Below are 10,067 nucleotides of genomic sequence, written 5' to 3' on the forward strand. Positions count from 1 at the left end.
CTGTATTGAAATTGTTCTACTTAGTAAAAATGGTGAGATGTGCAGTTATACCAGGAATATGAGGAGAATATGCATATATTCTATCAAAATACCAAATAGCTTTTGTTGCGACGGGGAAATGATCAGTTGAAAACCCACCACTGTTTTCTCTATCGAGTGTTGCAGTATATCCCTATTCATCTGCCGGAAGAGGTCCCAAGTTGCATATTTCAACAACAAGAAGATCCCCAGGCTTGGCTGGAATGCCTTCCTTGTCAAAAACCTTTATTGGCCCACTTAGATAATGTGCCTGCAAGAGTAATCATCATTCACTGCTAGTTTATACTCAATTTATTGAGAGCTTAAAAGCACACTTTTGAATTCTAATCCTATTTCAGGCATTTAGTTCATGCTCAAGCTCGAGTTAACTAGATCATGCTATTGCAAAGCAGATTTAATCCGATGAAAGTTAAACCAAGAAAGGGACAAATCAAAGGGCATAACTTAGAAAAATGAAGACAAATATTCTAAAGTATGACTCTATTTGCAAGTATCAATCAGGGCATCAGTTTTTCATTGATTCGATCATACAAAAAGTTACTAATAATTTATTTCGCATTTGAGTTGGGCCTCAACACATCTATGTTCAAACTTTCTGCAGACAGTTTTTGTGCGGCTCTAATATGATATTGTGGTTTCAGTTGTCCTTTTTGTGTTGCCTGTTGTGCTTGGGCAATAAAAATAATTCAAGAACTACATAATTTCAGTGTCCCTTGTTCATCATTGTATTTCTATGTCCTTGTCTCTAATATTTCCCATACCTAAAGGGTAAGCTTGGTTGGACAGAGAACAGAACAAGGGAACAGAGAAAGAGAAGGAAAACCACTTCAACACATTTGATTGAATGAAGAAAATCAAATCGATAATCACTAAAAATATGTCAACAGAATTTGTACCCTAGGCACAACTAAAAGAGAGAATTCTTTTGCTAGTGATCAAAATCATAGAGATCAGTTGCACTTTTCTCTTTGCAAAAATTAACAGAAAAAAAAAGGTTCCTTCCACTTACGCCAACCAGGCTCACAAACTTAATATCCGTGGCAGAGTCATTATCTCCAATAGAATCTCCCGAGCAATCCACCATCTCCACTCTGAAGACCTCCCCTTCAGTAACATCTACAATCGGGGTCCGGGCGTATGTCCGGGTGCCACAGGTTGTGGCATGGAAACTTTTGCTCCCATGGCTTCTTCTTCAAATCTATGGGGATTACAACTATTGGAGTTGACAGAGCATTGCTGTTGCTCAGAAAGTATGATCTATTCTTAATTAAATGGCATGCTATGCATGAACAATTCAACAAGTAATAGTCATGTCGACATTAATGAATATCCCTTTCAAGGTTTTTTTGGTCCCCAAGGTACCAAAATAAACTCCCCATCGGAGCCTAGCATTTGGCATTATACAAAAGTAATTATCGGCTAGACTTTTTCTTCGATCGCGACAGTTCAACAAAGAATTTCACAAACTGAGAATACAATGCATGGCTTTAACCTGTCTTTGTCCATGATAGCATCAAATAATTCATTGAGATTTTTGAGATTCTATTGTATTACAAACTTAAACAAGATAACTCATGTCCTCTACTAAAAAAAGTTGATTATAATATGAACCTACAATTTAATAATGTCCCTCTTAATCCTTGTAAACCATAAACCCTAATCAATCAAGACATCACTGATTTCAGTGTTCTTTCCTCTATTTACTAACCCTAGGCATGAAGAAAACAAGATTGATAAGCAAATCAATATGTTAAAAATTCACTTTTTTGTTAAAAAGTTAATTATAGTATGAACCTGAAATTTAGTAATGCCCTCTAAAATGTGATTAACAAGTTAAAATCTTGTAAATCATAAACCCTAATCAATCAAGTCATCCTTGATTTCAATATTCTTTCCTCTATTTGCTAACCCTAAACATGAAGAAACCAAGATGGACAAGCAAATCAATATACAGAAATTCTCCTTTTTGTTTCTCTTCAACAAAATTTCATCCCTATCTTCAGAACAAACACACCCAATTTCAATTACTATGAAACTAATACACATTGAATGAATTCACAGCTGAAACTGAAAGAAGATGAAGATTGAACTCACAGTAGAGAGATTCAAGGACCTGATATTCATAAGAGTCACCCCCAATCCAGTTCACCATCTCCACTCTGAAGAGCTTCAGTTGCATCTACAACCATCAGTAAATGGGAGAGGAAGCTTCTGCTTCCATGGCTTCTTCTTGACATCAATAGGAACTAGCGCTCTTAGGGATGGAGGAGCCATGGCTGCAGCTGCAGCAGCTGCAATGCTCGGAAGGAAGACAGCAATGGAGGCTACTCATGAATCGAACCAATTCTTGCATCTGGCCATGAATGGTTTCTCTTTACTCTCGTTTTTTATATAATAACTAGGCATTTTCCCGGCTTCGCATCAGAGTTTTTAAAATTTTGCTAAAAATTTTTGAGATAATATCATATATATATATATATATATATATATATATATAAAATAATTTAATTAAACAATTCCTACCATAAAAACTACTCTCTCTGTTCTTTTTTATCTGTTATGAACTCATATTCCTTTTTACTTCATATGTTCTTTTTTATCTGTCATAAACCCACAGATAAAAAGAAACGGAGGGAATATCTATCATTTTTTAACATCGAGACATTTTTTTCCAAAATTACCCTAATACTTTTTTCAATTCTCTTCTTGAAATTTAATATAAGAAAACAATGTGAATATATAAATTATGGGTAATTTTGGAAAAATAACTAATTTTTTATTAAATTATATGAAATAACCAACTTTTTTTGGTATGTGAAATTCCGTTATTCAGATAAAAAAGAACGAAGGGAGTATAATATACTTTGGATTTCAAAAGTCTTATAGACATTTATTGCATAAATAATTAAGTGTAATTAATGTTTTTCAATTATTAACATTATAAGTAATATAAATAAAAATTTAAATGATATTAAAAAAATTAAAATTATTTCTTGAAATGCTCTCGGAGTAGATTCTACATCTACTTTAATAGTATGTATAGATAATAATATAATAAAAATTTTCATGCAAATTTTTTTTTCACGAAAACAACCAGCATTATCCAACCCGTGTACTTTTCCAAGATGAAGGGTTTAGGCTAGGAGTCCTCGATCCACAACTGATGATCTATTATTGTTATTATTGTTTTAAAAAAATCTTGAATTCAATATATCATTTTCGTTTTTTCACAATAACACTAAATACTGTTAGGTTACAAGTTTTTTAATATTTTTATTTTAATTTAATAATATAATCTTTTTATTTTTCATTTTTTTTCTTTTTATACTTATTTTTTTATTTCATAATTTGTTTCTTAATATTGTACTATAATACTAAAATACCAACATTGACGATGAAAGATCTCGTCTTCAGGAGTTAAGCACAAGCTTATTTAGGGGTGGCAATACTTAGGGCGTGTTTGGTTGGCTTCATTTAAGGCTGAAGTGACCGAAATCATGACTTCAGCTTGACTTCCATTTGTTTGTTTCATCAGTAGTGGTCCGGGAAGTGATGATGTGACACCTCCAATACACCCCCACTTCCCCTTCGACTTCCCGAGAAAAACTCCAAGTCGTACTTGGTGGTTTTTGTACTTGCTGGTCGATGTCTCCACTTCCGACTGCGAACCCACGTGACCTCGCTATTATCACCTCCTCGGGTTTCGTTAGGGGTTTTTCCCATTGTCTTCTCGCCTTCTTGCCTAGAGCCCCTTCACTCGCCGCCTCTTGTATTCCTTCTCGCCTCTCCGAGGAGGTCACCGCTTTCTTCATCCGCTTTGTTCTCTTCTCTTTGCATGTTAGGAAGACAGAGATCCCTCTTCACCGTGTCTTCACCGTTGTTAAAATATTTTTTTTTCTGATTGTTTTTTGCTATTAGGGTTTTCATCACGCATGTTTCTCGAATCGATTTCTTCTAATCCATGTGTAGTATGTCTAGTTTTCATGTTGATGTCTTTTTTTTTAATTTATTTGTATATGTATACATATACTATTGTGGATTGTGGCTTTTCTCTGCAATTGTTTTTGTTTCACCACCTTGGTTTAATTTTTTATTTTTTTTTACCGCAAAATTTTTGGGAAATAAACGAATTTACAGTCAATTATGAGTTGTTTTTTTTTTTATGTTATAGATCTTGTATGAGTGAAATGATCTAACCGTGTACCTTTTTGGTTTTTTTGTTTTGTTATATATTTGCTATACACGAAAATGATTTACTCGTTAATGTATTGGTTTTGGTTTTCTTTTATTTTTTATTTTTCGTTATACATCTGCAAATGATCTAACCACTTATGTTGTCGCTGTTTTTCTTTCTTTCTACTTGTTTTGTTACAAATCGGTGATACATGAAGCCAGTCATAGTTGTTCATTTGTTGGTTTTTGTTGTTTTCTTATAGATCTGATTATGTTTTTCCTTTCTTTCTTCCTTTTTTTTTTTGGTTCCAACTCTGTGATACATGGAGGCATTCATAGTTATTTATTTGTTGGTTTTGTTGTTTTGTTACGGATCTCGCAAAATGATCTAACCACTTTTTTGTTTTGGTTTTTTTCGCTTTTCTTTTCTGTTACAAACTCGTGATACATGAAGACTTGGCTTCTGTTATTTATTTGTTGGTTTTTGTTGTTTTGTTTTTGTTTTGGTTATAATCCTTTATTGCTTATAATCCTTTTTTACCTGTTTCTTTTCCATTTCTATTAAATTGATGCAATATGCTTTTCCCATTTGTTTATTTGTTGTTTTAGTTGGTTTATCTGCTGTCACACTAGATGCAAATGATTTCCATACCATTTTTCTTATATAAATTTTGAAGTAGTATTTGCACACTGTTTATGTATGCCACTTTTAATCTTATCGACCATTATCAGTGTTTAATAACTTCTGCTTTCATGATTCTTGGTTATTGTGCTAGTGTGTTTCCTGTAAATTGTTATATTACTCCCAACGTCTATGCATGCTTGTTCCTTTTTTTTTATTAGTATTACTTTCCAGGTGTGTGAACAATCTTTACAGTCAATTGTGAAATGTTTTTTGATGTTTTGATAATGTTGTCATTGTGCTCTTGTCTTTAATATCTACATTTGCATGGTGTTTCACATTTATTAACTGCTGTTTGGATTCCATTTATCATGTTAATGTAATATATATGCATGCTTGTTCTTTTGTTTTGTATTAATAGTACTGTCCAGGTGTGTGAACAATCTCCAACTGCAAGTGTGAAATGGTTTTTGATGTTTTTGATAATGTTGTCATTGTGTTGTTGTCTTTAATAACTACATTTGCATGGTCTTTCCCATTTGATAACTGCTGTTTGGATTCCATTTATCATGTGTATTTAATATATATGCATGCTTGTTCCTTTTTATTAATGTTGCTTCCCAGGTCTGATGACAATATCCAGCTTCAATTGTGAATAGTTTGTTTCCATTTTGATAATGTTTTCATGCTGTTGTTATGTTTAATAACTGTATTTGCATGTTGTTTCTCACTATCCACTGGTTTTGCATATCTTTTATCGTACTCCTATACAGAACATTAACTTGTTTCATACCATGTTTGATGTACGCAGGATTTGTGTGTGTATGTTATTTTATTTTTTTTTTGCACATGGCTCTCTAATTCTGGTACTTACTTTCATATTCATAGTTTACTGTGGCTTCATTTAATATCTAGTGGATCACATAAGAAACCTGGGTCATAATTTTCTCATAAAATGTGTAGATGGATAGTTGGGCAATAGATGAGCGTGCGAGGCCCCTCGCCGCAGCTTTTGCAACAGTTGTTGTCATCGTTGCCGTTTTAGTTGAAGAGTTGCACTTACCTAGGACATCAAGGTGTCCCATTCCTTCATTGTTCAGGGACCTAACTAGAAAGAGGCATATGAACCGTACATTACGGGGTGGGCGAGACTATTGTGTTAGTTACCTTAGGATGGACGTAGGCCCTTTCATGCACTTGGCTTCTGTTATGCGTGATACCCACCTCCTTGTCGATACGAGACATGTCTCAGTTGAGTAACAACTTGCGATATTCTTACACATTGTCGGTCACAACACCAAGAATAGGACCATGCGATAGAGTTTCTTCGCTCCGTGAAACAATTAGCGTGTACTTTAATAATGTCCCACGCTAGCAGCAGCGATTGCTGCGATGATTATGTTCAACCCCCTAATGGCACTTGCCACCCTGAGATTGAAACCAACCCTAATTGGTATCCCTTTTTCAAGGTAATTTAAGATACTTAACATACACAAATTTTATTAGTGAATTATTCATAATTTTAAGGTTTCAGATTAAATTTCTTTATCCTGTGTAGGATTGTATTGGTCTTTTGGATGGCACACACATAGATGCCTCTGTCCCAATTCATGAGTTATCCCATTTTAGGGGCCGGAAAGGCCCAACCCAAAATGTACTTGCCGTTGTGAATCCTGATCTTAGATTCACATATGTGCTAGCCGGATGGGAAGGATCCGCGAACGATTTCACTGTCCTTAGGGATGCACTATCGCGACCACAACCCGAGGGTTTGAAATTAATAGAAGGTTGTGAACATTAACTTGTTTGTTTTGACAAAGTTAAATGCGCTATGTTTAATGTTAGTGTTTCTTGTAGGGAAGTACTACTTGGTAGATGCGGGATACACAACTATGAATGGTTTTATAGCCCCATATCGAGGGGTTAGATACCATCTCAAAGAACACAATGGACGGGTGCCAGTAAATCACAAGGAATTATTCAATCTTAGGTACTCTATGTTAAGGTCGAGAGTTGAGCGAGCATTTGCTATTCTCAAGAATCGATTCAAAATCCTTACATCTCATCCATTTTTCCCGTACAAGACCCAAGTCCTCTTAGTCATTGCATGTTGCATCATCCACAACTATATCGCGGGAATCGATCCAAATGACCAGATTTTACATGATAGAAACATGCAAGAAGAGCATCTTGTTCTATCGCAATCTCGCTCACAACGAGAGCAACGCGAGGAAAACAGGCAATGGGTGGAACTTAGGGATAACATTGCCATTGAGACGTGGCGTCAATATAGTTCTCGCATTTGAACCGTGTTGTCGCCTTCAATTTCAGATTTTTCTCTTTGAACTTTGACCGTCCCCGCGCATCGCTTTCCTTTTGCACCCTCAACTTTTTTCCATTGTTTTTACTATCTCGCTCGATATGTGTATGTGTTTCTTTTTCAAAAAAATAATTAATCTAGCAGATTTCATGGTTTTTTTATGTATGGCTTAGAGTTTGAAGAAACATGGAAGGCCCTCAATTGCCCGCCTCGATGCCCCAAGTGCAAAGGCTGCAAAAGGCAAGCGTGGAACACCCAACAAGAGGTGGAAGAATGAATTTGACAATTTCTTGATTCCATTGTTGGTTGACCAAGCCAACAAAGGACTCAAGTGTGACAAATCCTTCAAACGAGTTGCCTTTTACAGATGCAAACTAGTGTCAGAACGCAAAAATTTTCCACCGATTTCACTCCCGAAAATGTGGAAAAATCATTATAGGACATTGAAAGCACGTTATATTGAAATTAAGAAAGTCGAGAGTTAAGCGGGCAGAGTTGGGATGATCGAGAACAAAATGATCACGCTTGGACCCAATTGTCGCGACACACATACACTGAGGTTATGATCATTTGTTGTTTTTTGATGTTGTTTGAGTTTTCCTAGCATATAAGTTATCATGTGTGTGCACTTCTTGTCAATTGCAGGCCCACCCCTCATCGCGAAACCCTTTTATCAACAAAACCAATCGAAAAATTATGAAGGTTTGAAAAATTATCCGTGGGGATGACAATGCAACAGGGCATACGCGACATCACTGTATTCAGATTTTGGAGATAAATATGGATCCGAGGATAATGAAATTGAGAATACTGAATCACCAAATGAACATGCAAACAGTGAAGGGGATGGGGATGGTAACTCTGCCCCTCGTGTGCCTCCCAGCCCTAGCCCTGCCACCTCTTCTACATTTCGAGCACAGAGGGGCAGAGGACCAAAAAACAATTCCATGATGGCCGAACTTGTTAACGTTGTTGGAGAAATGGCTGCTGCTATTAGGTGTCATTTCCACTGGACTGAGACTTTGTATGCTAAGGTGATGGAGGTTGAGGGCTTTAGTGACCAAATCCTAGAGGAGGTGTTCGATCATTTGCGTGGAGCGGAAAATGATGCCCGTGAGGTTCATGGTGAAGAGAATTGATATGCGATGTGTTTGGGTTGAGAAGTTTCTCAATCGGAATGAGTGACGAATTGGAAGTTAGAAACTGGGTTGGAAGGGGAATTGTATGCTTTATGCGTTATCTGCCTCCATAACTACATTTTATTTCCTGCACTATGAACTACTTGCATTGCATGCATGCTGGTGAAAAACTATGTGTGGCCACTTTTGTTGCCTTTGCTGCATGTTTTGAGTTTGGGCCTAGTTTACCTTGAATGTTTCTCGTATTTTGTTGTGTCGTTGTTATGGACTATGACTCTGCACTTATATTGCATGTTCATGTTTATGATCAGGTTTAATTAGGTACTGTTGATGTTTATGAGCATGTTTAATTGAGTACTCGCTCTTCCTACGGACGTGGGTATGGTTTTTCGATATTATGCTCGGACTTTTTTATTAGATATCATGGCTTATGTTGATGTTATATATTAGTTATTGTATCGACTCGATTTTCATGTGTTGTCGCTTTTCAAGCTTATATGTACATCGCCTCGTGAACATCTTTATTTGCCATAATATTCTCGTTGTTTGTACTATATAGATGACCCTATTTGTTACTTGAGATAATCTGCAAGATCCGTGCTCATGTTGTGTGTGTTATTATTTGCGGTGTTTTTGTTATTATGGCGATGATGACTGCAATGTCTATCTCGCCGGACCGAGGCAAAGGTTCCCTCATCGGCTATGGTTGTTGTTGTGTGTGAACACAGCTAAGGGCACTCGTTAAGCCTCTCGGATGCTTTGCATGGGCAATCCATTGCAGCCATAAGCATGCAGCTGTGGTAAGATGGTTAGGAGGATGATTATTGATTGCCCGCAACCAAGGGTGAGTACTGGCGGGCAGAGGGCATGCAATGCCTCCACTCGCACCTCTACTCATTCCCGCTAGGAGCAAGCAATGAATCGATCCAAATTGAGTTGTGTTTGGTTTTGTTGTTTTCCCCTTATTCTGGATTCTTTTTGGTATTTTGTGGGTGATGTTAGTGTTCACACATAAATGATGCAACCTTGAATGCCAATGAAGTGCCTTATGCAGCTATTTGCCACCTGAGCCATGCTATGAAGCCCCGATTGCCATTGCCGCTTTTGGTGAGTCACTTTAGTGGATCAATGTCGCTGACGCAACTTGTACGCCAATTACTAATTTTTGCGCTTTCAATCGGGACGAGTTCATAATTTGTCGGAGATACAAAGTTGAATACATGCCAAAGAATGCGTTGTTCTAGTTCGTGTTACTAATTTTTTTGTATTGTTTGTGCAAATGGCCACACTTGGGTTGTACTTATACTCGAAAATAATGTAATAATGTAAGAACATTGCCTATCTTTGTATTATGGAATAGTTCAATCATAATTCAATGAAGGGATTTGTTCATTTCACCAATTGTAGTAGTGGTGTCACTTTATTTACATTTGGGTACAGTTATGAATGTGCAGTGTAAACCAGTTGTATTTTAATTGTGATGATGTCGTCCTCCTAATGACCCCTTGTATTGCATAGTTTTAATTGTATATATTATTCCAAAGTATTTTGTTGTTGAAGTTTGAAATGTGAACATATAACTATCAATGCATTATGGTTATCTCAATAGATCACCTTCAAAGGATATGGTTAATATTTCTGTTAGTATGCCAATAAATTAACAAATCAACGCTAACTTATCCATTTTGCAACGATAATTAAAATTGAAAGTGCTAATACGTACAAATAAAGTTATCAAGATTAATAAATAATTTCATAAAACCAAAAATTTTAC

This window comes from Dioscorea cayenensis, chromosome 24 (genome assembly GCF_009730915.1).
Source record: "Dioscorea cayenensis subsp. rotundata cultivar TDr96_F1 chromosome 24, TDr96_F1_v2_PseudoChromosome.rev07_lg8_w22 25.fasta, whole genome shotgun sequence".
NCBI lineage: Eukaryota > Viridiplantae > Streptophyta > Magnoliopsida > Dioscoreales > Dioscoreaceae > Dioscorea > Dioscorea cayenensis.